Source organism: Somniosus microcephalus, chromosome 1, assembly GCF_052327205.1.
Source record: "Somniosus microcephalus isolate GS21.2 chromosome 1, FLI_Smic_1.0, whole genome shotgun sequence".
Classification (NCBI taxonomy): domain Eukaryota; kingdom Metazoa; phylum Chordata; class Chondrichthyes; order Squaliformes; family Somniosidae; genus Somniosus; species Somniosus microcephalus.
Genome location: NC_140987.1, coordinates 102,730,480 through 102,751,387, shown reverse-complemented (window position 1 = coordinate 102,751,387; position 20,908 = coordinate 102,730,480).

Sequence of the window (20,908 nt, the reverse complement as noted above, 5' to 3'; positions counted from 1 at the left end):
GCCTTTATGTCTATTGCAGGAAATTTCGGAATGTACAGAGGCCTAATCCTGCTCGCCCTGCTCGGGCTGAGCATCGGTAGGAAAGGGGTTGTCGAGGACCACCACATCTTCGGGTGCTTGGGGAACAGGGCGCCGGTGGCGGTCGACGGTAGCGGCGTACGGGAGGTGGAGGAGACCACCGCTTACTTCCACGAGGGAACGTGGCCGGGGTGGCTGGGATCCAATTCGTCCCAGTACTCCAGCCAGACCGGGTTCACCTACGGGGAGGCCTCCCTCCTGTGCCCCAGGATACGGATCGTTACTCCCAGGATTAGCATCACCGTGGGCAAAAGGATATGTTTAACATGCAAGGGACACGTTCCCCTGGATAGGTGGTGGTGGCTCAGGAAATTAAGTAAAGGCATGGGGAACCCCAGAGTTGAGTGGGAACGGTTGGGGAATGACACTCACCGGACTATCACAGGGACCCACGGGGGGTTAAGTGTGTGCTGGGATAAATGGTGGGAACCGGATCAGGGGATCTATGTTTGTATGTGGGGATCAGAGGAAGCCTGCCCCACAGGCATTTCCATCATTTTCCGCAGCCAGTGGCAAGATAACGGGAGGGGGATGGACTGGGAGTGTCGCCTGGATGCATGCGCGATCCCATACTCCCCAATCTCAGTTAATGCCACTGAACTAGTGACCCGCCCCCGACAGCCCCTGCCCATGACCGCAACATCACGGACGATAGTAGAGAGATGCCCCGCCACCACCAAGGGACCAGGGAACGGCTTGGTGCTAGTACCTACAGACCAGGTGCTGTATCAAGGGGTGCACTACACGGTAGCCTCTGTGATTTTAAACCTCACCGAGGTACACCTATCCGCGTGGTGCCCCACAGAGACCGTGCAGTTGTATCAAGCCCTCTTAAAAGATATGTTCTGTAAATTTCATGAGTTTGATTTTTCAGACGTTGACAGAACCAGACTATACACCCACGAGCTTTTGGACGAGATTGGGAGACAAAGAAGGGGTGCGTTTAATGATGTTTTAACTGGTTTTAACACGGGGTCTTCTGTCATCAACAGTTTAGACGACATCGAGCTGCAGACCCAGATTAATGGTTTAAAAACGCAATTAAAGAAAATATTAACCGATGTGCGCATTTCGGTTACCAGATTCCCCCTCTCCCAGAACACCTCACCAAATTGCTGAAAGCCGTTTTAGTGTCACATAAACACTTCTATACTCTGGAACAGAAGACTGTCCAGATAGGGGCCGACATTTTGGATATTACGACCCCACCCTGGTGGGACGTTTATGAAAATATAGAGGTCCCATCCTGGATCCGTATGGCATCCCACATCCTGGTGGTGTGCATCCAGTGTAGGAGAAAGGGTCCCAGATTAGAGTTTAAAACTCAAAAGTTGTGGAAGGAACATTATGCCTGGGTGGAAGAAGAGACAACCGTTTGAGTTTTGCGTCGCATCACTTAAACGTGATGGTCGTTGTTTGTTATTTTTAATAAAGATTGTTTCTTCATTTTATTGCATTATTTTAATAAAGATTGTGACTGTTTGATACTACAGAATAAAAAGAATTTGTAATGTACCAAGTGGTGCAGGGGTGTTGGACCCCTCCGCACTTGGATTTTGTAATGAACCGTATTTTCATCTGTAGATGCCTATCGCACACTGCGCTTTCTCTAAGTACGGGAAATACATGTGTCAAGGGATTATGGATAGGTAAATACAGGGGAAGGTTGTTTATGGAGGGTCAGAAAATTTTGCTCATTTTTGGAACATGGATACTGCAAGCAAGTTTTAGTATCCTAGGGAGGACTGTAAGTTTTGCAAAATTCAGGCAGTTCCCCCCCGAAGATTATTTAATTAAAAGAGTCCCTGGTTGGACTGATTTTAAAAATCCAGGGGCACACAAAATGGCTGCGGTCAACCTCCTGACCAAAAGCCTGTAAGTTCCAATTGTGGACTCTGTGACAAGCTAACAGCTTGAGTATTTTTGATGTCTGCAAGATCACGAAACCAGACAGAACTTTTACATTTATGTATTGGGAGCAAACTCAGTTACATTCAGGCCCCCGTTTACAGGCCATCAAGCTTGTTTACTCAAACGATCCAAATGATCAGCGGAGCCATCCAGGTTAGGCTGGCCCCATCATGGAATCTGTTGAACAAAGGAGAGCAGTTATGGGACCGTTAGAAGCTATTACCGGCCATCTAAGTCAATGGGCCAAGATCGGCACCTTTTGTTCAATTCCAGCCCGCTCAAATCAGACAAAGGATGAGCTGATTTAGCGCGTGAGATAAGGGCTACCGAGAGGAGTATAACTATAGCCCCTCAGGAAGCCATGCTCTCTCTCTCTCCTCGCCTCCCGCGCCCTGCCTGCCACCACCCCAGGAAGAGGACCTACGAAGAAGAGCCCGTCCCGAGAGGTGAAATACCCTGCCAGAGACTATTTTATTACTGGGGTATTTTCACCTGGACGGTACCCTGTGCAGCACTGAAACCACGTGGCATCGAAAGGCAGCAGGGCAAAGAGGCAAGATTTTCATCTGTTTAAATGACTCAGACTGGTGAGCATGGAATTCTGACCCCTCATAAGATAGCCTAGCGAGGTTTAGGGGGTGGGAGTTAAGGGGATTGCTAAAATTGTCATATTAGTCATTTTCCCTCGATGTGCCGTTTATTTCCCATCCCTGTTAAGTGTAAGTGTACTGCATCCATATTATCCTTTGTATCGAATTGTTCTCTGGTAATAAAATCTTGGTTTTTCTTGGCACCAAACCACTGGCCTGCTCATTTTCTATATCGCTACCTGCAAATAAGTCCGGTGGTCAGAACTCAAAGGGGCGAGCGATTCGAACCGCTCAAAGGGGGTAGTCAGAGGCATAACTGACGAACCCAAGACACCCACACAGTAAAACCCCTTACACTAGGATAGGTGACATCATCCTTTCCTAACTCCATCATTTGCGTCTGGCTGCCACTGAGGTTGGGTGTTTCTTTAGCTGCCCCCACCACTATGCCACCCCCACCCCGCCGAAACTGAACTGAAAGGTGTAATGACTGGCTTATGCCCTCCCCGACCCAGGAATTTGTGGACCAACATTTCATTGTGATTTATCCATCCAGCCCTGAATATATTTTTAAATCATTAGTACGAGCAGACTCACCAACTCACTTCAGTGATTGGTGAACTAAAGCCTACGATTTCAGTAATTGAGTGTCAGGGATTATATAAGGGATATTCAGCATGTGCTAATAGTCTGTGCCCTATTAAACTCTGTTAGGTTTGGCATCGCTAACCTGAGAGCAGAGTTTGAAGAGTGATTCCAGATTTCAAGGATTGTGCAGATGATTTTGTAGTGCATGTGTGTGGGTGTTTTAAACTTCTCTTTGCTTGAAAAGATCTGATGGAAATCATGGAGTTGCAATGTTCCTTCCACACTTATAGACCCCTCCCCCCTAATCCTAATATCCTGGTAGTGAGCATGGGCAGCACATGGTTGGCTGCTCTGGCAGCACAGATCTGTGTCAGCAGACGTTTTCAAAGTTTAAACTCACAAAATCAAAAGTATGAAGCAGAGTGCTGGACAGGAACCAGAGCTTTTGTCTGCAATTGCCTGTGACAGCGATGAGGCTGAAAATGGATCACCTGGTGTCCAGAAAAATATGTCAGAACTCATTTTAAACTGTAGCCTCTGACTCGGACCAATGCTGAGATATTTAACTCATTTTAAACTGCAGCCTCTGACGCGGACCAATCCTGAGATATTTAACTCATTTTAAACTGCAGCCTCTGACGCGGACCAATCCTGAGATATTTAACTCATTTTAAACTGCAGCCTCTGACGCGGACCAATGCTGAGATATTTAACTCATTTTAAACTGCAGCCTCTGATGCGGACCAATGCTGAGATATTTATTTTAATGCTGCATCATGTAATATCTAAACATTTGCTTTTTCAGTTTTTCAATGTACTTTTAATTTTTTTTTCTTTCCCTTTTAACGTTCCTCTATGACACAACATTGCCTGACCAAGATGGAAAGCAAAGTGACTTGCACCCACATCTCTGCATTTGCCAACTTCTAACTACTACAGTACTACAATCTTTGCAAGTGCTTCTCAGCTTGACTCCCATTCCCACAGCTAATGTGCTGATACCCTTAATACCTTTAATAAAAAAGCTTGGTTCTGTGCTAAACTAACTGATGTCAGTCAAGGCAGTAGTGATGGGAAGGGCGCTACAATCTGATAATTATCTAATTACTCCTGCATGTGTGGACATCAGATGAGAACAGAACCATGCTCAGTTATGATGCCCGTCACAGTTGAATAGCCTGCTGACATTCAACATCTAAGCTTACATATGAAAAATGACTACAAGGTTTAGGCTCTGGAGGACCGCTGAAACTTGTGGAATTGAACCCCAGGATGAGTCAGTATCATCAGGAGAGAAGTGGGAAAGAGATGTGTAAGTATTGGTTAGGAATGAAATTGGAGGTTATATTTATAGATGGAGATGATTAAAAGATGTGTGGAAATTGAACTTTGGAAAATTCATGTCAAGGAAAGCAACTGTTCAAGGATTAATAAAACAGAATGCAATATTGGATAAATATTCTTAAGTTTGGCTCAACCTAGCTTTGAGCAGCAGGGAATAGATCTACTGAACCTATCCTCAGGGATTAAGAGCACTACTGCTTTTTTTTATAACAAAGCGATGTGTTTGCTTCAGGTGATGATTGAAGCAAAAGTGGCAGTATAGGTTGGGAATTCAGATGCTGATCTGAGCAGATTAAAACGAGATGTGAAACCACCTCTAGTAGGTAGCTGAGACGGAAGCAGGGATTTCTGTCTTCATTGCTATATGAGGATTTTGCAAAAGTTAGATTTAAAATGGAGACAGCAATCTCTTCACTAAGTTACAAAACAGAAGACAGACACTCAGCCAGCAGGAAAACAGCCAGCTGATAAAACTATTTTCTTTGGCGTCTGAGGAACAGGTTTAAAACTATTTACAAGTTCCTTCAGATTTTGCTTTTACATTTAAAAAAAAACATCCTTATAATCCAGGGACCCTCTCAGGGTCTTCAGTTCTCTATTCACCATGCCATATTATGTGCCAGGGGCTAATAGGGTCTCTGCAAGGAATCATCTCATATAAATCACTATCAGAGATTGTGTTCTCAGGTACCTTGCTCAGAAAAGTTGCTAGAATTTCACACCCTAAGGGATAATTGTAACTTTACCTTCCTGGAGTAAACCGGGTTCGCAGGCTGTTAAAATCAGCCGGGAGACTTATCAGCTGACGTCTAACTCCATTCTTATTGTCTTCTATTTTAACCTGCTCCCCAAACCCTCTCCCTACAACTTTCCTGAGTGCCAATGACTGCTCCTTTGGTCCTGGCCAGTCATTTCCTGCTGCCCAGGTTGCCTGCCAGCCAACTGCCCCTTCCACCAGTTTTCAGCGAGAAACTGACCGAGGATATGCAGGTGAGGCCTGGGAGTTAAAATTGCCCAGACCTCAAGCTACTGGGAACAGAGGGCTTTGGTGCTTGTTTGCTTCGACTCCCCGCCTGCCTGCTTCATGCTCTGAGTTAAAATCGGGGCATCTATTGTTTCGAATAGTCAAGCCAGTTTATTCTTACAGTGCCTAAGTTTGTTTTTTGCACTCTGTTAATATCTTTCTATGTCTTTTTGCTTCAATATATTCTTTATCTATAAATAAATCTGAGCAAGTTGTTTGGCTGTAGATAGTGGCCCAGCGGTGTGTTATTTTTCCAGTTGCTGAGGTAATGGGAGAATGTGATGGGCAACTCATGCATTCTCCAGTAAGTAATATACTACAATTCAGGGTTCATTTCCAGACATAGGCTATGCTAACCCATACCCTGTAGAAAATAAAGCCACAGGCTTTGGTGCATAACAGAATTTGTTCTTCTTATGGAAACTGTAGTCTAGCTGGGAACACGATCAAGGAGGATCAATTTCCCTGGAGGTTCTCTCATTCGTCTGCCTGAATTTCAGCAGAAGAGCTGCAGAAACCCCAGAGAAATGGCTTGTGAACTAAATAGGATATTTGTGTCTTTTGCACGTATACTTCTTCAATCTCGCTGAAGGTGGACTGAATGAACACTTGGTGAGGCAAGGTCACGTACGAATCGATGAGTTCCTTTATTTCATAGCACTTCATTATGCAGAGTAACCATTATAATCAAAACTCACTTATTCCACTCAGCTTCACATTGTATCGGTTTGTATGTGAGTTCAATGATGAGACATTTATGAAAGAGAATGTCTTTTAATCTAAAGTCTGTTCAACTCTTTATACAGCATTTCAGGAGACACCATGCTAGTGATCCATCTAGAACGAAACTGAAACCAAACCAAACTGCTTGTCTCTGTCACATGACCTCTGCTGGTCAGGCATAAGTAATCAATACATGCAAACATGCTGGTAAGGCATCATAATCAAACAGGCAAATAACACCACTATTTGCTGATATCATTACATCTCCCTTTCTTAAAACAAAAGTATTTTACTTTTAACTAACAACATGTTTTCTTTGTATTAATCTGCATTTTAACGGTAACACTTAATGAACTTACATTATCATTATCATGATCAAGGTTTTTTAACCTTGCTTTGTGTGTTCACATGAAATATGCAACTACACTCGAACTTGAAGAAAGAATAAGATAACATTACTTCCTTCTATAACAAGAGTCCTTAAATTTGCTCAATGAGTCTCTCAGGAGGCTTCACGTGTCTTGAGGATTTTCTGATTGATTGTCCTTGAATCTGAGTTGTTGCCTCAGATGATGGTTTCTCAGCTGTGTGATCAGGTTGTTCAACAGTATCAGTCTTCTGACTTGCTGTGGCTGGTCCCATGAGAAGATCTCGACGCTTTCTTCTCAGAACAGCACCCTCATCTGTCTGAATGGTGTATGATCTTGGTTGAACTTCACTCAGGACAGTTCCCTTCTGAGTCCATATGTTTGTTTTGTCTTTGAACCTTACTTGGTCACCAGTGTGGAGTTCAGGTAGGTTTTGTGTTCCTCTGTCATAGTAGTACTTTTGCTTTTCTTTCTGTTGCTCTTTGAACTTCCTCACTTTCTCCCCCTCTTTTGTTTTCAGGAGGTTCTCCAGGATGGGTAGGTTTGACCTTAGCCGACGTCCCATAAGGAGTTGGGCTGGTGACTTACCACACTCGAGCGGCGTTGTGCGGTATACAAGCATGCTCTGGTAGAAGTCAGTTCCACTGTCTTTTGCCTTGTACATCAGTCTTTTCACTGTCTGGACCGATTTTTCCACTAGTCCATTGGACTGTGGATAGTGAGGACTTGACGTTGTGTGGACAAAGTCCCACTCTTTGGCAAAGTGTCGGAAACTTGCATTGTAAAACTGAGGTCCGTTGTCTGTGAAGACCTCGCTTGCCACGCCATGTCTGGAGAATATGGCTTTCATACATCTTATCACAGCATCTGCAGTGGTGGTGTGCAGTCTACTAACCTCTGGATACAGGGAATAATAGTCTGTGACTACAAGATAGTCCTTCCCTTGACATACGAATAGGTCAGCGCCTACCTTCTGGTAAGGTCTGTCTGGTGCTGGGTGTGGCTTTAGTGGTTTTACCGGATTGCTTGCTCGATATTTCAGGCATATTGTGCAGTTTGACACCTCATTTGTCACATCTTGGTTGATTCGTGGCCAATACATCACCTCTCGTGCTCTTTTCTTACACTTTTCGATTCCCAGATGTCCTCCATGGATCCTTTTTAGCATTTCTTTTCTCAGACTCTTTGGGATAACTATTTTACTTCCTTTGTAGATGATGTCTTCGACCACTGATAGTTCCGCCCTGCAGTTCCAATACTCTGCCATGTCAGGTGAGCAGTCTTGCTTCATGTTGGGCCATCCATCCAAGATGCTTTTCCTCAGTCGTCTCATTCTTTCATCTTTGTTTGTCTCAGTCTTTATGAGCTCCATTTTTGCATCTGCTATGGGCAGTGCACTTGTGATCATGTCCACGTAGGCGTTCACTTTTTCATCCATTTTGGTGTTTGCGGGCTCACTTGGGTCAACAGCTCTGGACAACGTGTCTGCTGTATACATCCGCTTACCCGGTGTGTACGCAACATTCAGTGTATAGCGTTGCAGCCTGATCATCATTCTTTGTATTCTAAGCGGACAGCTATTTAGTGGCTTTTGGAACAATGCAATCAAGGGCTTATGGTCAGTCTCTACACTGATTGCTTGTCCTGCCACAAACTGGTGAAATCTTTCACAGGCGTATGTGATGCTGAGCAGCTCCTTTTCTATTTGAGCATATCGCGTCTCCGCGTCTGTCATTGAGCGTGATGCATATGCAATAGGTTGCCAGTAGTCATATTTTTGCAGAAGAACAGCACCGAGCCCACTCTGTGATGCATCTGATGATATCTTGATGGGTCTCGCTGGGTAATAAAACCTCAGAACTGGTTCCTCTGTGAGCAGTTTCTTTAGATCGCTCCATGACTTCTCATGCTCATGATTCCATTCCCATTCTATGTTCTTTTCAGTTAGTCTTCTCAGTGGCGCCATCTTTTCTGAGAGGTTGGATATGAATTTACCCATGTAGTTGATCATTCCATTAAACCTCTGCACGTCCTTTTTGCATTGTGGCTTTGGCATATTCTCAATGACGGACACCTTTCTGGGACCTGGTCTGATGCCCTCACTGCTAAGGATATCTCCCACGAATGTCAGTTCTGTCACCCCGAGCTGGCATTTCTCTCTATTCAGCTTCAGGTTTGTTTTCCTTGTTGCTTCCAGCACTTTTTTCAGTCTCTCGTCATGCTCAGTTCTCGTGGTTCCCCATACTATGATGTCATCCATTGATGTATCAACTCCCTCCAGATGCTCATAGATCATATGGATAGTTTTGTGATACAATTCAGGAGCTGAGGCAATGCCAAATGGTAACCTTAGGAATCTGTATCTGCCAAATGGACTGTTGAACGTGCACAGTTTTGAACTTGCCTCGTCCAGCTTCATCTGCCAAAATCCAGATGATGCATCTAACTTGCTGAAATACTTTGCATTTGCAAACTGTGACATGATTTCCTCACGTGTAGGAAGCTTGAAGTGCTCTCTCTTTATTGCTCTGTTTAGATCTCTTGGATCCAGGCAAATTCTGAGCTTTCCATTCTTTTTGTCCACAATGACGAGGGAACTCACCCACTCAGTTGGCTCATCTATCTTCTGAATCACGTTCAGGCTTTCCATCCTGTCCAACTCTGCCTTCAGTTGCTTTTGAAGAGCAAACGGAACTTTTCTACATGGATGTATGACCGTTGGCATACTTTTATCTACTCTGATCATGTGTTCTCCTGGCAGGCAGCCTAGACCCTTAAATAGGTTGTTGTACTCTTTCATGAATTCATCATAGACTGTCTCTCCTTCGCTTTCCACAACGAGGACTCTCTTTACCAGGTTCAGTCTCTCACAGGCTTTTAAACCCAGTATGGCTTGCACATCCTTTGGCACCACGATTAATGCTAGCGTGTGCTCTCTGTCCTTGTGTGTTACTTTGACAATGCATCTTCCTTTCACTGGTATATCAGTAACTGAGTATCCTGTCACTTTCACTTTGATTCCATGTATCTTTGGTCTGGGTCTAATTTTCTTAAAATCAGTCTCTGATATCACATTAACTTGTGCTCCAGTATCCAATTTAAATGGAATGTGTATGTCATTCACTTTTAGTGTCAACATCCAGTCTCTTTCTTCTTTTTTGTTTTCAGACACAACATCTACATAGAACTCCTCTATCTCGCTTTCATCTACTGTATGGACCTTGCTTTGTTGCGCTTGGTTCTTACAGCAACGGGCATAATGGTTGTTTTTGTTGCAACTATTGCATGTTTTACCATATACTGGACACTTTCTTGGTGGATGCTGTGTACCGCATCGACCACATGACTTTCGATTGTCCCTTTCATTTTCGTTCGCTGGCCACGCCTCTTTTTTCACATTGGCGCTCTTTTTGTTAAACGGTTTGTATCCATTCTTTCTCACTGCATCCACGTTGCAGCTATTGTCACTGAACAGCTCCTTTGCCTGCAACTTCACAGTCTCTGTAGCCCTACATAGTGCTATGGCTTTTCCCAGGTCTAGATCTTGCTCTCTTAGCAGTCTTTCCCTTAGACCATTATCTGGAATACCACACACCAGTCTGTCTTTTATCAGCGAGTCTGTCAGTCCCCCAAATTCACACGTTTTGCTTCGGTTTCTCAGTTCAGTCACATACTGATCAATAGACTCTCCCGTTTTCTGTACACATGTGAAAAATCTGTGCCTCTCAAATGTCACGTTACGTTTAGGTATGCAGTAGGCCTCAAACGGTTCCATTATTTTATCTAGCTTCATATTGTCTCCATCAGCAGCGAATGTGAAGGTATTATACACCTCCAGCGCTTCATCACCCACGACATGTAAGAACAGTGACGATTTCTTATTATCACTTTTCTCGTCAGCTCCGATTGCTGATAAATACAACCCCACACGTTGTTTGAACCTTCTCCAATTTTCAGCCACATTACCTGTCAACTGAAGCTTCGCCGGTGGGAGTAAACCTTCCATTTTTCACTTCGTTAGCTATTCTCTAATGGTAAGTAACGATGTTCTCTTTTGGCTTGCTAACCTGTGGAGAGCTGATTTAACTTCAGATTTTTCCTCTTCATCTCTTTCAATCACTTCTGACACCATGTATCGGTTTGTATGTGAGTTCAGTGACGAGACATTTATGAAAGAGAATGTCTTTTAATCTAAAGTCTGTTCAACTCTTTATACAGCATTTCAGGAGACACCATGCTAGTGATCCATCTAGAACGAAACTGAAACCAAACCAAACTGCTTGTCTCTGTCACATGACCTCTGCTGGTCAGGCATAAGTAATCAATACATGCAAACATGCTGGTAAGGCATCATAATCAAACAGGCAAATAACATCACTATTTGCTGATATCATTACACACATCACCTGTACATTAAAAAAAATTGAACTCACCACGCAACTCTACACCAGTTGGACTGTCTTACTCATATTTTTGGAACTAGTTTATTTTTTTAATACAAACTGCCAATAAGAAATTGAACCTGCATTCTGGTTTTCAGCCCAGGATGGAACCTCCTCTCCCTGCAGTCGGCTGTTTTTTTCTCCAGTCAGCCTGATTCCAGTGTCAGTTTTCAGTCAACGGACCAACAAGCAAAGGGAACCTTGGATGACAAGGGATATACAAAAATGCATTAGAAATAAAAGGGGGGCTTTTGGCAGTTACAAAAGACTAAAGACGGAAGAAGCCCTAGAGGAGTATAAAAAGTGCAGGGGTATACTTAAAAAAGAAATTAGGAGGGCGAGGAGGGGCCATGAAATAACACTGGCGAGCAAAATAAAGGAAAATCCTAAGATGTTTTATAAGTATATTAAGGGCAAGAGGATAACCAGGGAAAGGGTAGGGCCCATTAGGGACCAAAGTGGCAATCTGTGTGTAGAGCCAGATGATGTAGGCGGGGTTTTAAATGAATTTTTTGCATCTGTGTTCACTATGGAGAGAGACGATGCAGACATAGAAATCGGGCAAGGGGACTGTGACATACTTGAACATATTAGCATCGAGAGGGAGGAGGTGCTAGCGGTTTTAGCAGGCCAAAAAGTGGATAAATCCCCAGGCCCGGACGAGATGTATCCCAGGCTGCTGTGGGAGGCAAAGGAGGAGATTGCAGGGGCTCTGACACAAATTTTCAGAACCTCTCTGGCCACAGGGGATGTACCAGAGGACTGGAGAACAGCTAATGTAGTACCATTATACAAGAAGGGTAGCAGGGATAAACCAGGGAATTACAGGCCAGTGAACCTAACATCTGCGGTAGGGAAATTATTGGAAAAAATTCTGAGGGACAAAATTAGTCTCCACTTGGAGAGGCAAGGATTAATCGGGGATATTCAGCATGGCTTTGTCAAGGGTAAATCATGTCTGACAAATCTGATTGAATTTTTCGAGGGGGTGACTAGGGGGGCGGATGAGGGAAATGCTGTGGATGTGGTTTACATGAACTTCAGTAAAGCTTTTGACAAAGTCCCGCATAGGAGACTGGTCAAGAAGGTAAGAGCCCATGGGATCCAGGGTGCCTTGGCGCGTTGGATCCTAAACTGGCTGAGTGGCAGGAGGCAGAGGGTAATGGTCGAAGGATGCTTTTGTGACTGGAAGCCTGTGTCCAGTGGGGTACCTCAGGGATCGGTGCTGGGTCCCTTGTTGTTTGTGATCTACATAAATGATTTGGATGAGAATGTAAAAGGTATGATCAGTAAGTTCGCAGATGACACGAAAATTGGTGGGGTGGTAAATTGCGAGGAGGAAAGCCTCAGGCTACAGGACGATATAAACGGGTTGGTCAGATGGGCAGAAAAGTGGCAAATGGAATTTAACCCTGAAAAGTGCGAGGTGATGCATTTTGGATGGACAATAAGGCAAGGGAATACACAATGAGTGGTAGGACCCTAGGAAGTACAGAGGGTCAGAGGGACCTTGGTGTACATGTGCATAGATCTCTGAAGGCAGCGGAACAGGTAGATAAGGTGGTTAAAAAGGCATATGGGATACTTGCCTTCATTAGCCGAGGCATAGAATATAAGAGCAGGGAGGTTATGATGGAGCTGTACAAAACACTGGTGAGGCCACAGCTGGAATACTGTGTGCAGTTCTGGTCGCCTCACTATAGGAAGGATGTGATTGCTTTGGAGAGGGTGCAGAGAAGATTCACCAGGATGTTACCTGGGATGGAGCGCCTCAGCTATGAAGAAAGACTAAACAGGCTGGGGTTGTTTTCCTTGGAGCAAAGAAGGCTGAGGGGGGACCTGATTGAGGTGTACAAAATGATGAGGGGCATAGATAGGGTAGATAAAGAGGAACTTTTCCCCTTAGTAGGGGGGTCAATAACAAGGGGGCATAGATTCAGGGTAAGGGGCAGGAGATTTAGAGGGGATTTGAGGAGGAACTTTTTCACCCAGAGGGTGGTTGGAATCTGGAACTCACTGCCTGAAAGGGTGGTAGAGGCAGGAACCCTCACAACATTCAAGAAGCATTTGGATGAGCACTTGAAATGCCATTGCATACAAGGCTATGGACCAAATGCTGGAAAATGGGATTAGATTGGACAGGGATTGATGGGCGGCGCAGACACAATGGGCCGAAGGGCCTCTTTCTGTGCTGTATAACTCTATGACTCTATGACTCTAACCCCACCCAAGAGCAGAATCCACCAGCCTAACTCGGCAAATGACCCCTGAGGAGTTCAAATAAATAGAGTTGTCACAGCAGCAATAAGTATTATTGATCACTAGAATGTTAAACTATCTTTCATTGTCTGGAGCACATTGATTCAGACACCCCATCTGAATCCCAATCGGCATGCCCCATGCCTGCTGTTCTGTTAGGTTAACCCCCTGAGAGCCAGCTAAGTTAAACTCAATAGTAGTATCTGTCCACCCACATCCTTCTGTATAAGAATGAGTTAGGATGCCCTGCTCAGGCATCCAATCATGTTTGTGCAGAAACTTCTCTTCAGTGAGCTCAGTTAATACCTCAACACAATGCACTGGGTACTATACCTTAAGTTTGCCAGCTGCACATTACGCTATGCAAATACCAGTTTAAGACTTATATCGGGAATTACTGGACCTCCAAGAACCAGACTTCAGCTGACACTCGCGTTTCTTTTGGGGAATTGAAAATGTATTTTTATTTAAGTTTATATTTTTGGTCATATTCATGTAAATACAAGGTAATGTAATGGACATGGGCTACTAATTTGTAACTAAATCTGTAATTTCACACATACAAGGTACGAGATGGCTAGTGTGGGAAATGGAAATATCGAACTGAGTACTGTAAGCAATGCTTTTCCAAGATTCCAGTTATGGAGCGGAGAAGAAAGAACCTTAGGGCTGGATTTTGTCAGGGCTGAGGAGGCGGGTTTGAAGGCGGGTTAGGTGGGAAAGTTGCAAAAAATGACGTCGGGCTCCAATCCTGCCTCCACCCTGCTTCTGCACAACTTTCCCAAATGCGGACTTGCAGACTCCGTTTCGGTCCTGCCTCCAAGTGGCGGGATAGGCCCTTAGGGCACTTAACAACCACTTAAGGACCTCTATAATCCCATTTTGAGAGGCCTTTCAGAGTTTACCACATTTTCCGCATGCTGCACATCTCCCCTGGAACATGCCAACTAATCCTGTCGGGTTCACAAGTGAATGGCCTAATAACAGCTGCAGCTCCACCATAAAAACGGTGTTTCCCACAATGATCATTTGCAGGTGGCAGAACTTTCTTTTCTCAGGTCTTGGAGAACTTTTTGCAGGTCTACTGAATTTGGAAGTGTTGAAGCTGAGATCCATCTCCACTGTGACCTCCTGGGAAACCCCTCTCCCCACCTTGACTGAGCGCTTCCTCAACTGAGGTATATATCAGCAGCATGGGAACAATTTATTTCCTTTCCTCCTGGACCTCAGATTCGGACGAAGACCAGCCACGGCAGCAGCAGCACCCGGAACAACAACATCACCAACAGAAGGAGCAACAACAGGAGCGCCAACCTGCTGCTCACCCACCTGAAGCTGCACAGGCCAGAAGGCGCCAGCGCAAGGAAGGACATCGCTGCAGGAGATACCCTCAAAACAGGGTCTACAGACAGGATGAGCTACCTCAACATGACTGAGCAGCAGTGCCAAAGGAGGCTGAGACTTTCGCGAGAGGTAGCGGGTGACATCTGTGCATTGCTGCAGCAAGACCTGGAGCCCAGAGGAGCAGGTGGACACCCCTTACTAGTGGCCGTCAAAGTCACCACCGCACTCAACTTTTTTGCTGCAGGCTCATTCCAGGGATCAACAGCAAGCATCAGCGGCATCTCCCAGGCAGCCGCACACACTTGCACCACAAAGGTAACCGATGCCCTCTTTGCCAACGTGCACAATTACATCAACTTCTCCAAGGATCAAGCAAGTTTAACCGCACGTGCGGTTGAATTTGCTAATATGGCAGGCTTTCCAAGGGTGCAGGGTGTCGCAGACTGCACACATGTGGCCCTTAAAGCACCCCATCACAATCCAGGTATTTTTGTCAACCGCAAGGGCTTCCACTCCCTCGACATACAGCTGGTGTGTAACCACAATAAGGAAATTTTGCATGTTTGCACCAAATACTCTGGCAGTTGCCATGGCTCCTTCATCCTGTGGCAGTCTAGTGTGCCTCCGCTTTTCAGTCTGCCAGACCAACTTTGCGGATGGCTACTTGGAGACAAGGGCTACCCCCTGAAGATGTGGCTAATGACGCCGTTCAGGAGGCCATCCAACGAAGCTGAGGAGCGCTACAACTCCAGCCACATTTTCACCAGATCTATTATCAAGTAAACCATCGGTTTGCTGAAGATGCGATTCAGATGCCTTGATAGATCAGGTGGAGCCCTGCAGCACTCAGCAGCCAGGGTCTCCAGAATCATTGTGGTCTGCTGTGCACTTCACAACATGGCACAGCATCGTAGCTTGCAGCTGCCTGAGGTACAAGTGGCTCATTGCATAGCATCCTCAGATGAGGATGAGGATGAGGAGGAGGAGGAGAAGGAGGAGGAGAGTGAGAATGAAGAACTTGTGGAGGCACATCAACCAGCGGCAGCAGGATGCGGGAACATTGCTGCCCGGGATGCACTCATCTTGGCCAGATTTGCTTAGGCTGCCCAATCAAACACATTTGGCTCGCACCTTCTTACCACACCATTGACAATGGTCAAGGACCTGCGGCTTCCTATTACTTCGACCACCATATTGACAATTCCAAGTCGCCCTGAGCCCTCAATGTGGAGGTCCCATTTGTGAAATGACACGGCCCACAACTTCAACAGTTTGCCATCAAGTCATTTTATAACATTCAGTCAAGGATGGCATTTCACAATTAAACACAACAGAACACACAAGTAATTACCCTTGTGACTACTTGTGCTTTATCTTCCTCTTATGCGTGCTCCTACTTGGTGCTGAAGGGATAATTACAAATCCTAGCCCTTTTTGGGCTATCCCAGATCAGGCGTATTCCCCAGGCGTTCACCTTCAACTAAAGTTAAAGATAGCTGAATTCTATAAGACGCTTAATTGGGTCTAAAGGTTCAGACTACCTCTCCCTAAAGGAAAGGAACGTCATGAAGATGTTACCATCCTCCGGATAGCACTTTTAATAAGTTTAACTAGACTGTAACCTTCTGGATATTATGAGGGTCCGGAATGCCCCCCAGAATTCTGCAACTCCTTACAAAAGAGTGTACAGAAATTGATTTTGTGAGATTGATACAGAAATACTACTTGAGACAATTCTAAGAAATATAGATTTATTTAAGAGCTGACATATAGTTAACAGCTGTTGATTCAATTGCAACTTTTACAGTTCAAAATACAATTAGCTTACACAATCTTATTCTCAGAGATCCTTATTCTCAAATCTTAACTTTGTTACATTTCCACTCTTCTACTTATTCTTAATCCAGAATATCCACCAAAATCAAATACCTTGATTACCCGAGACTCAAAGTAAAAAACTTACAGAGCATGCCTGTGAAGTTGAGAAATGCTTGCCCTTCGAGCGACTTCTGGCTTTCTGTTTGAAAAGCTCTTATTTTTATACCTTTTTTTGAATGGTATATTCTTTGAAGTTTTCTGCTGATGTAAGCTAATTATCTTTATTCATTCTTTGTGTTGACTTCTTTCTATTCTTACTGCCATTTCAGCTGCCAACTCTCAGACTTCTGTCTCTACCTTTAGGTGTTCAAACGCTATCATAAAAACAATATGACAGCAGTATTTATTTGATGTCATTCTTATCGAAGGTCTTTCATTCAATTCTTAATATTGGCTTAACTGTTTATTAGCAGACGTTGTGACTCCGTGGTGTTCCAAGTTCAATACGCAAACCATGTGATTGCTTGGTGTCATCTATTGAAGTCATATCTTCAAAGTGTTCTGTAGGTATCATATTTGCTACATGTAAATTAAAGACACTTCAACTAGGGTGGTTGTTTTCCTAGCCATCTTAGTTGGTTATATTACAGTCTTGTGTTTCCTGTCTTTCAAGTTTAACATAAAAACTATTTGACCAGCAGGTGTTTCTTTTACTTGATGTCATCTTTTCAAAGGCACGTGGTTTTTTTAATATTCTGTGTTCCTGTTTGACGTGTTAGTTTTTAACACTTTAAACTGGGCATTTCATTGTGTTCCCTCCAAACTCCAGATTCTCTGGAAGCAACAAACTGCCATTCCAATAGGGCCATTGTTTTAGCATATTTAGCAATTCCAATTTCAAAGCTTGTGGTTTTTACAGCTTGTGTTATCAACTGATCTTTATCTCAGAAGCCTGTATTTCTGTTTACAGCTTGTGTCTGCGGTTTTTTAGATTTTTAAACCCAGTTTCTCATGTATTAATAATGTCAGAAATCTATTCATATGATGGTGTATCTCTTGGAATATGGCTTATTCCATCACAGTGCTTCCCCTGTGGCTTCAGCAGATGTGGAGGCCCGTTGCTCACTTTCATGCTGCTCCTGCCTCGACACCTTTGGCAGGTGTCCTCTGGGGTTGCAAGCCTGTGAGAGCTCACCAACAGTCTGCTGCTCCTGCGACTGTGCAGAGGCTGAGACGCCGATCTCAGTTGGGTGAAGACTCTGGTGGGGCTCTGACTGAGGGCTCTGCAGTGGCATGGTCATGTGAGTGCTTGGAGAGGTGCCCCCACTTCCTTTTTGTCTGCCACCAACATCCCTCTCATGGGCCAGCCCCACTTCAGAGCTAGCAAGTGGCTTGACAGCACCATTCTGTGCTTCAGGTCCGTGAGGACCTGTTCCTGCGCTGGAAGTCCTACTCCAGAGGACTTCCATGAAGCTCTGGTTTCTCTGCTCAGTAGCTGACCATCGCTCCTCCAGAGATGTCAGTCTATTCTGAACAATGACCATGTTTTCAAGACCCTGGCGACTTAGCTCCTCCATGGCCGTAGCCATCCTCTCCTCTACCGCAGCCATCCTCTCCTCTACCGCAGCCATCCTCTCCTCTACCATAGCCACCCTTACCACGGAGGTAGCCATCCATTCCACGGAGGTTGCCATCCTTTATGTGGTGATGCGTTCATGCGCCTATGCTTCCACAAAGGCTCTGCTCATGTTAGCGATGGACTTCTCCATCCGCTCCACACTTGCAATGACCCTGGAGACAAAACCTGCCAGAGACTCCTGCACCTGTTCCTGGAGTTCCATCACCACTCTCCTTCTGGATGGACCCAGAGGCACAGGGTCAACATGCAGCTGAGCCAAGCTGGGAGCGCCCTGCGGCCTCCAACGAGAACTCCGAACTGCTGTTCTTGTCTCCACCATCTGCTGATGCTCACTTATGAGCTGTGATACACCAGGTGACAACACTACACTATGTCCCGAAGGTCCCACCGAGGTGTGAGTGTCTGCGCTGGTGCTGGGTGCGCTGAATTCTGCTGATGCTGTGCCTTCAGAGGTTGCAGCTTCCTCTGAGGAGTCTTATGGCTCAGGCTGTTCCTCCTGGACAGTGGGGAGGGGGGCTGCCGATGATCCTGTGGGAGAGTAAAGGAGAGTTAGATATGTGAGATAAACGTTGCATGCACATGGAATTGTGCAGATCATCATAAGTCAATCTGTTAGAGCATCAGAATCAATATCAGTCACTCATGCTGTGTCAATGAGAGAGATGAAAAACTATTCTGTCACCAGCTTGCTCTGATGTGCCCGTCTAGCCGTCCCCCACTTGCGTATCCTCCTCAACTCCCACAGTCTTGAGGGCCGCCTCCTCTGCGCTGTTGAGCTGGGCTATTGAGGATGGCCCTCCTCCTGTCTTCGCCCTTTCCTTCTTATTGTGGGCTCTCTTTTCCTGCAATGAGGGACACAAGTGGAGTTTGAGTGAGAATGATGGAGTGAGTGTAGAGAATCCATAGCATAGATGCTTAGAAGGGCACAAAGATGGAGGGAGGCCCCAAGACCAAAAGCCCGCCCTGTGTGTTGTAAGTTGTTGTCATAGCATAACAGTGATAGGGAGTGTGAGGGCAGCATAGTCGAATAGTTAAGTGAATGTGTACATAGAGAGAGAGGGAACGGTTAAGAGTGCAGGGATGTAAGGGTCAAGTGGGATGTGGAGGAGGAGGTTGACAATGCAGAGTGCTGGTGATGAGAGGCAATGGAGAGCAGATTGAGGGTCATGGTGATGTCATACTCACTTTTCCAGTGCGCAGAAGGTCATTAAACCTCTTTCTGCACTGCAGCCAGGTTCTGCTGCACATTGATATGGCACTGACCTCCTGTGCCACTTGCAGCGACACAGCTTTGGTCTGCTGGGGAGATTTTTTCCTCCCAGTGGAAGGAAACAACACCTCTTTCTGAGCTCTGGCTCCCTCCAACAGAGCTTGGAGGGAGGCCTCATCAAAGCGGGGTGCGGCCTTGGACCTTGAGCTTGACATCACTGCACCACAAATCCCTCAGAACAATCCCAAAAAGAAGTTGGAAGGCAGAAAATAAACCAAGGCTGCTTGCAGGCCTTAAATGCAGCTGCATAAATGACATCATCAGAGGCGAGTTTCAGGGCCAAAAGACTCATTGGGCCAGGGGTTCCCACACGCTGGGAATCAATTAGGGCAAAGTCGCTAAATGATCCTGCCTGACATCGGAGGTGGGGGTGGGACCCGCCAACCACCTGACCCTCCCCCAACCCATCCCTAATGACAAAATCCAGCCCTTACACTCCATTCTCTCGTAAGTTATTGGTTGCGAAATACTTTAGGACCTCCAGATGAGGCACTATAAAACAGAAAGCTCCTTTTTAACCTGTGATTTACAGGACCCAGGAACACCTGCTTACACCAAGGGCTGAATTTTAATGGGGAAGGCGGGTTGGGGGCAGGGGGGCTCCGAGGTGGCCGAGAAACCCGGGAGAATGGATTTCCCACAGGCCCTGCCGAATTTAATGGCAGGGCCTGATCTGAATGGGAAGCTTCTGTTTCCCACCTGCAGCCAGGCAGTTTGAGAGGCTGGCTGGCTCTAGGCAAGTAGGCCTGCAGCACTAGGCCACACAGAGGAGGAAGGAAGGGATCGCATGGGGGCCAGGGTCCGCCGGAGGAGCTGGGGGAATCCAGATCATTGCAATCGCAGACTGGGACCAGCACGGTGGGTGGGGGTCTGAAAAGATCGCGAGCCGGCCGGAGGACCAGGGGATGGGGATTCCAGAACATCACGATTGCAGGCCGGGACCAGCATGGGGGAGGCTGGGCATCTGAAAAGATTGCAGGCCGGCGAGAGGAGTGGGGTGGGGTGGTGTCCATAATATTGCAGGACAGGATCAGCATGGGGGGGTGGGGGTTCCAGAACAACGTGATCGCGGGCCGGCTGGAGAAGCGTGGGGTGGGGGGAGGGCATCTGAAAGGATCGGGGGCCGGAGGATCAGCATGGTAGGGAGAGGTCTGAAGGGATTGGGGGCTGGAGAAGCTGCACGGTGGTGAGGAATCTGAAGGAGTCCAGGGCTGGAGGAGCAGCACAGTGGAGAGGGGACTGAAGCGATCGGGGGCCAGAGGAGCAGCATGGTAGGGAGAGGTCTGAAGGGACCGGGGGCTGGAGAAGCTGCACGGGGTGGGGGGGGGGTTTAAAGGGATCAGGAGCCAGAGGAGCAGCATGGTGGGGGTTCTGAAGAGATTGGGGGACTGAGCAGCGGCATGGGGGAGGCTGGAGGAGCACTGGGTGAAGGCCTCTGCGGGGGGGTGGAATCAGAGGCGGGGGGGTGGGATCGGAGGCCTCGTTGGGGGGGTCTCCAATCGCAGGGGTT